Raw genomic sequence first — 8,166 nt, forward strand, 5'->3', positions numbered from 1 at the left:
TCAATTTAGGGTCACACAACTCTCCCCCACTTAAGGAATTTTTCGTCCCAGAAAATCTTACCAGTGAAAATGTTTGGGTATCGTTCTTTCATAGAGTTCTCGGTTTCCCATGTAGCTTCTTCAATCCCATGTTTGAGCCATAATACCTTCACTAACGGAACCTTTTTGTTTCGCAACTCTTTCACCTCGCGAGCTAGGATAAGAATCGGTTCTTCTTCATAACTCAAATCGGATTTAATTTCAACCTCTGCTGGATTAATTATGTGTGATGGATCGGATCTATAACGTCGAAGCATCGAGACATGAAAAACATTGTGAATCTTTTCAAGTTCAGGGGTAAAATCAATCTGTATGCGACTGGTCCAATTCGTTCAGATATCTCATACGGTCCGATAAACCTTGGACTCAATTTGCCTTTACGGCCAAATCTGAGTACCTTTCTCCAAGGTGAGACTTTAAGAAACACCTTGTCTCCGACCTGATATTCAATGTCTTTTCTTTTCAAATCTGCGTACGACTTCTGATGATCTGAAGCTGCCTTTAAAATTTCACTGATTACTTTTACTTTCTGCTCAGCATCTTTAATCAAATCGACTCCGAAGATTTTACTTTCGCTAAGTTCGGTCCAAAACAGCGGTGTACGGCATTTAAGACCATATAAGGCCTCGTAAGGTGCCATCTTAATGCTTGACTGAAAACTATTGTTGTAAGCGAATTCAATCAAAGGTAAATACCGCTCCCATGAACCACTAAACTCAAGGATGCAACATCTCAACATATCCTCGAGTATCTGAATTATCCGCTCGGATTGACCGTCAGTCTGGGGATGAAAAGCGGTGCTAAAATGCAACTTGGTACCCAAAGCTTCTTGCAATTTCTTCCAAAATCGCGAGGTGAACCTCGGATCTCTATCCGACACAATAGAAATAGGTACCCCGTGTAATCTTACAATCTGAGAAACATACAATTCAGCTAGTTTATCTAGTGAATAATCCGTACGTACGGGAATAAAATGAGTCGATTTAGTCAGTCTATCAACAACAACCCAAATCGCATCTTTCTTACTTGCCAACAATGGCAACCCAGATACAAAATCCATCGTGACTCGATCCCATTTCCATTCAGGTATCATGATCGGCTAAAGTAAACCTGTAGGCACTTGATGTTCCGCTTTCACTTGTTGACATATTAAACACTTCGAAACAAAATCGGAAATGTCTCGTTTCATACCATGCCACCAAAACTTACGTCTCAGATCGTTGTACATTTTCGTACTCCCCGGGTGAATTGACATTCGGCCACAATGAGCTTCATTCAAAATCATCGAAATAAGTTCTGAATTTCTTGGAACACATAAACGACTTCTGAACCTCAAACAATCGTCATCATAAATTTGAAACTCTGATTCCATATTCGAAACACATTCAGCCCGTTTTGCAACCAATTCATCATCGACTTTCTGAGCTTCACGAATTTGATGAATCAACAATGGTTTGGCCTTTAATTCTTCTACTAACACATTATCGAATAGAACAGACAAATGTACGTTCATCGCTCGTAAAGCAAACTGTGATTTACGACTTAAAGCATCCGCAACCACATTAGCCTTTCCCGGGTGATAGTCAATGACAAGCTCATAATCTTTTAACAACTCAAGCCAACGTCTTTGTCGCAAATTCAAATCTCTTTGAGTCATCAAATATTTGAGACTTTTGTGATCCAAAAATACATGGCACTTCTCACCAAATAAGTAATGTCGCCATATTTTCAAAGCGAATACGATGGCAGCTAATTCGAGATCATGGGTTGGATAATTTTTCTCATGTGACTTCAATTGCCTCGACGCATAAGCTACAACTCGACCTTCTTGCATCAATACACAACCCAACCCAAGTAAGGATGCATCACCGTAAATGACAAACTCTTTGCACGATTCGGGTTGCACTAATCTCGAGCTTCAATCAAATAAGTTTTCAACTGATCGAAACTTTTCTGACATTTTTCTGACCATTCAAACCTAACATCTTTCTGAAGTAGCCTCGTTATTGGTGTGGCTATCATCGATAAACCCTTTACAAACCGTCTATAGTAACCAGCAAGCCCCAAAAAGCTTCAAACTTCAGTAACATTGCTCGGGGGTTTCCAATCAAGTATGGCTGAAATTTTGCTCGGTTCAACTCGAATTCCCGATGCAGATACTACATGCCCTAAAAAGCTAACTTCTCTCAACCAGAACTCACATTTACTGAACTTAGCATACAACTACTTATCCCGTAAAATCTGTAACACTAATCTCAGGTGCTCAGTATGTGCAGTTTCATCATGTGAATAAATCAAGATGTCATCTATGAACACAACTACAAACCGGTCCAAATACTGCCTGAAGATTCGATTCATCAAATCCATAAATACCGCAGGGGCATTAGTGAGCCCAAACGGCATCACTAAAAACTCGTAGTGACCGTATCTCGTCCTGAAAGCAATTTTAGGTATATCTGAGTCTCGAACTCGCAGTTGATAATAACCCGATCTCAAATCTATCTTTGAGAACACTGAGGCTCCCTTCAATTGATCAAACAAATCATCAATACGCGGTAACAGATATTTATTCTTTATTGTCACTTTATTCAACTGACGATAGTCGATGCACAACCTCATGGTTCCATCCTTCTTTTTCACAAACAATACTAGTGCACCCCATGGTGAAAACCTCGGTCGAGCGAAACCTCTATCCGTCAACTCTTGCAACTGAGCTTTCAATTCCTTTAATTCGGTTGGTGCCATGCAATACGGCGCTATCGAAATTGGTGTAGTCCCAAGTACAAGTTCGATGCCAAATTCTACTTCTCGAATGGGTGGTAATCCCGGTAACTCCTCAGGAAAAACATCTGGATACTCACGAACCACTGGTACCTTTTCAAGTTTCTTTTTCGACTTTTTGTGACTAAGTACATAAGCAAGATATGCTTCACTCCCTTTTCTCATATATCTCTGAGCAATCATCGAGGATATTATTTCTAGCACTCCGTTCAAGTCAGTAGACTCAATTTGGACTATCTCATTATTTGCACACCTCAAATCAATGGTCTTTCTTTTGCAATTCACCACTGCATCATGCACGGTCAACCAATCCATACCGAGAATAACATCAAATTCATCAAACGGTAAGAGCATCAAATCGGCCGGAAAATAGGAATCTCGGATTATCAGAGGACATTTCTTACACACATTGTCAACAAGTACATATCGACCCAAGGGATTTGACACTCAAATTACGAACTCAGTAGACTCAACTAGTAGAGTCTTACTGGATGCTAAAGTCTCACATACATATGAATGAGTAGAACCAGGGTCAATCAATGCAATCACATCAGTATTAAAGAGAGTGAAAGTACCGGTGATAACATCGGGGAGGATGCCTCCTCTCGTCTGCGCAGATGGCATAAGCTCTAGCAGAGCACGAGTCTCGGATCGAACAGTAGTATCGAAGTCCCTCTCGACTACCACCTCTACCTCCTCAAATTCTCGGTGGTCTACCTCTAGTCATTGTTCCACTAGGTCTTGCACCTTGCATCTTATTTTCTCATCGAGTTCCGTGCAATCTCTAATGAAGTGATCCTTGAACCGCATCACATAACAGGCCACATTAGTAGACTTACCCCAACATTCACCTACGTGTCGTCTTCCACATTGTGGACATTCAGGTTTTTCTTGGCGATTGCTACCCACACTAGCAACCAAAGTAGCTCGAGAGTCCGCTGAGGGTCGCTCTCTAATAGAAATCCCTGCAGTCATCTTCGATTTATTAGTATCTTCCCTGAACTTCTTTACAGCCGAGAATGAGGTTTTACCCGCCAATCTTTTACGAAAGTCTCTGGCTTCAACTTTAGCCTTCCTTTTCTCCTTTCCAAGTCCTTCTGCCTTGCAAGGTCGTTCAACTAGTGTTACAAATTCCTTTATCTCTAAAATACCCATTAGTAGCTTTAAATCTTCATTCAATCCTTCTTCAAATCTTTTACACATAGCAATTTCATCAGCTACACACTTCTAAGCATATCGACTGAGTCTTACAAACTCACGTTCGTATTCAGATACTGTCATACGGCCTTGCTTAAGTTCCAAAAATTCTTTACGCTTTTGATCGACGAACCGCTGACTAATATACTTTTTTCGAAATTCCGTCTGGAAGAAATCCCAAGTAACTCGTTCCTTCGGGACTATAGCAATCAAGGTTCTCCACCAATAGTAGGCTGAGTCTCGTAACAAAGATATGGCACACTTTAAACACTCATCAGGTGTGCAAGATAGCTCATCAAAAACCCGAATGGTGTTATCAAGCCAAAACTCGGCCCTTTCAGTATCATCAGTAGTTATGGCTCGGAATTCCTCGGCCCCCCGCTTTCTAATCAAATCCATAGGAGGTTTACTCGGCCATACAGGATCAGCATCTGATGGTATTAGAGGCACCTGAGGCGAATTATTTAAATTCGAAAATAGTTGAGCAGTCGAGTTAGTTCGGACATATTGTGCGACCCACTCATTCATCATGGTAAAGAAGGCTTGTTTTGCCCCATCATCTTGATTATTCACGGATGATTAAGGTTCAACAGGCGGTGTCCCTTGCGCAGGAGCAACCGCTACACTTTCAACATCATCCACTAAGGTTCTCTCTAGATTGGGTTCCATTTACTAATCAAAACAATAATTTCAACCGTCAGAAGTCATCACACTATCAAATACTAACATTAAGGCATGTATAGCTAGACTCATACGCGCTATGGTAGTCCTAGAACCGACTAAACCATAGCTCTGATACCACTAAAATGTAACACCCCATACCCAAGACCGTTGCCGGAATTGAACACAAGGTGTAAACGGGTTTCATTTATTACTTAAACAGCTCATGCAATTCATTTTAAAATTTTCTAGACAAGCTGGCTAACTGCATCCCAGTTGCTTTAAAAATCATATCTCGAGTTCTGAAACTCGAAATCCAATTCCGTAAATATTTCCTAAAACTAGACTCATCTATCTATCTACTAAAAGTTTTCCAGAATTTTTGGTCGGTCCAATTAGTACAGTTTATTAGTTAAAGTTTCCCCTGTTTTAGGGTTCGACTACTCTGAACTCTGTGTATTTCGAATCAGATATCTCTATGTACAGAGATTCAATGGCTATTCCGTTTGTCTCAAATAAACCTAGACTCAATAAGGAATCTGTACATATAAAGCATGACTTCTAATTATCTTTGTAAAATTTATGGTGAATTTCCAAAGTCATAATAGGGGATCCAGAAATCTTTCTGACCCTGTTTCACAAAATTATAAATATCTCATACAATATAGCTCATATATCTGTTTTACTTCTTCCATATGAAAATAGACTCATCGCTTCGATTCCATAATTTATTCAATATTTAATTCCATTTCTACTATCTTTAGTGATTTTTCAAATTCACACCACTACTACTGTCTGAATCTATTTTATGGTAAAATTTACCTATTTCATGATTTCCATGGATTAGCTAGTAATTTGACATACATAACACCAAATATGATCAGCCATGGCATACGGCATAATAATCAAATAGACTTAGACTATTACTCCATCAAAACCGAATTATCAAGGCCAAATCTAAAGAACCTTATAACTAAGCACCCATAAGGCTAAATTCAAACTTAGCATTTAAGCCATATTCGCATGGCTAAAAGTTTACATATTGAGGTTCAAAAAAAACATAATAGCCTATACATGCCGTAATGTTCACCTATATAACTAAGAAAAGATACCAAAAAGTTGCAAGCTGGTGTGATGACTTTGACAATGATCCAAACACACAAAATGGGTTAAGGAAATCTAAATAGAAAACAAACAAACACAAACAAACAAAAAAAATGAGTATTCAACCCAGTAAGTCATAAGCAATAATATACATACCGTTGATATGAGATTACGAGAAAAATAATATAAAATCAATTAATTTCAGTCATGCTGAATTATGTTACATTCACATATTTTACTGACCCAACCACAGGCCAAGGCTTACTATCAAATCAACTATCAACCAACCAAATGCTTTAAAACCTTCTCTCAATGTATAAAACAATGTCAAATTATATACACTCATGCATATTCATTTCAGGCCTCATTTTGATATTTCGATTAATAGCACAAACACTATATGCTTTCCATATGCTACTTAAACCATCAACCGAATTCGCACACATAGTGCACAAGGATTTTCGCACACATAGTGCCAAGATACACCGCACACTTAGTGCCCCGAAAATTCAATCACGAATTTAACATTCAAATCAGCACACATAGTGCCTTTCAACTACGCACACGTAGTGCTAGTATCGATTCCTTATAGTAAGGCAATTTAATTAACTCAATTGGCACATACGACCACAATTATAAATGCATATATATATATATATATATATGTATAATCAATCTCATGAAAGCTTATGGACTTACCTTATATAGTTCGAAATGATTTCCAACCGTCTACTCAATATTCTTTGTTTTTGCCTTTGCTTGACTCCCCTCCTTTGGGTTCTTGATCTAGGATAATTAAATTCGGTAGTTTAATCACTTTGCTAAATACTTATACTTATAATTCAATGATTTTTACATCATCTTACAATCACCATTTTTCAAGACTTTGAAATTTCCACAAATGTTCATCTAATGCCTCTAGGTCGAATGTAATATTACATCCAAATTCACATAGTTTCTATTATATCTAATTCTAATGTACATAATCATAATTCAATTCAACATTATAAACCATTATCACCCATTTAGCCGATTATAGGAATTAAATATAATATCTCTAGGATATACTCTACATAGCCGAATATACCACATTAATTTTTTTAACATTACCTATGTAATTACCTATAGGTTCTTATACCTTAAATTTCACCCATTTAACCTTTTAGTGCCTATTTATCATTCCTTTGATCTTAACCTAAATGACAACTCCCATTCTCCATATGTCAACCGAATTATTCATAACATCAAGACTAAAATTTTGCACCTTGAACTTCATACATTTATAAAAACTTTCATAACTCATTCGCCCCTATCAAGAACCATTTAACATGCAAGGAAAATAATCATAAAGGAAGAAATTAACATTCTAAATAAACTCAATTTTTTTTTGACCGAATGTACAAGGTGCCTCTAAACTACTCATCAAAAAATCTTTACCCCATTCTAGTCATTCCCATATTGTTCCATACAATATGAAAATAACCCCTAATTCTAACACTTAATCATTTGGCATATTGCCCAAATCACCATAAGAAATCTCAACTTTCTTGACATTACCAAGAGTGCATCCACAATTTAACTTAGCATATTATAAAACCAAATCAACAAATTCAAAGCTTACCTCCTAATAGCTAAAGATGAATGCCGAATTGCTCTAGGTAAATTTTCCTTATTTTTCATCTTTGTTTGACCTTGAGAGAGGTAGGAGAAGAAGATGAACACCATCCTCTTTCTTCTCTTTTATTTAATTCATTTTATTACAATTATTAAATCATTTGTTAATATAAAATTATTTTAAATTTGAATTAGTGAAGCATTATCATTTCTTGGCCGGCCACTATGTTTATTATGGGTAAATTGACATGCAAAACCACTCTTTTCAATGCATGTACTAATAGACCATTGTAAGATTAACCTATCACTTTCCAACAATGTTTTATATAAGTCCATTTTAATAAATTCACATAAAAATGATCAAATTAATGCATGAAATTTTCACACATGCATTTACTCACATCATAAACACAGAATATAACTTTTAATTACTTATAAGACTCGATTTCGTGGTCCCAAAACCACTTTCCGACTAGGGTCAATTTAGGGCTGTTACAGAATTATGCTCAACGTTCCATCTCCAGACCGTAATGACGAACTACGATGATCCCGGCATGGTCCAATTTCGCCTAGGCAGATTAATCCGCCAGCTAAGCGTCCTAGGGTGCTACACTAGGCTTATATACGGAGGAGTTTAAGGAGGACAATGAACTACATGCTCTTAGTCGCCACATACATTTCTCTCCCTCGAAGTGCTGGCACACTTTAGGCCCTAGCACGGCCTCCTACAATCCTAGCCGTTCCAAGGCATCAGTTTTCCCACCATCGCTA

This window comes from Gossypium arboreum, chromosome 13 (assembly GCF_025698485.1).
Source record: "Gossypium arboreum isolate Shixiya-1 chromosome 13, ASM2569848v2, whole genome shotgun sequence".
Lineage (NCBI taxonomy): Eukaryota > Viridiplantae > Streptophyta > Magnoliopsida > Malvales > Malvaceae > Gossypium > Gossypium arboreum.